Here is a 428-nt window from a genome sequence, read left to right as displayed (position 1 = left end):
CTTTGGTTCTCAGGATCCCGACTTTGGTTCTCAGGATCCCGACTTTGGTTCTCAGGATCCCGACTTTGGTTCTCAGGATCCCGACTTTGGTTCTCAGGATCCCGACTTTGGTTCTCAGCATCCCGACTTTGGTTCTCAGGATCCTGACTTTGGTTCTCAGGATCCTGACTTTGATTCTCAGGATCCTGACTTTGGTTCAGGATCCTGACTTTGGTTCTCAGGATCCCGACTTCAGTTCTCAGGATCCCGACTTTGGTTCTCAGGATCCCGACTTTGGTTCTCAGGATCTGTTTTTACTTTTTTTCCTCCCATGTCCCCTCGCGGGCTCCGTAGTTTACCTACAAACATTTCAAATATCTCCCCAATAAAGATTTTAATTTTGTTTTAGTTCCTTTTAGTTTCCACAGATCATCACATAAAACAGAATA

The sequence above is a fragment of the Austrofundulus limnaeus genome, unplaced genomic scaffold (genome assembly GCF_001266775.1).
Source record: "Austrofundulus limnaeus strain Quisiro unplaced genomic scaffold, Austrofundulus_limnaeus-1.0 Scaffold2302, whole genome shotgun sequence".
Lineage (NCBI taxonomy): Eukaryota > Metazoa > Chordata > Actinopteri > Cyprinodontiformes > Rivulidae > Austrofundulus > Austrofundulus limnaeus.
This window is presented reverse-complemented; position numbering follows the sequence as displayed.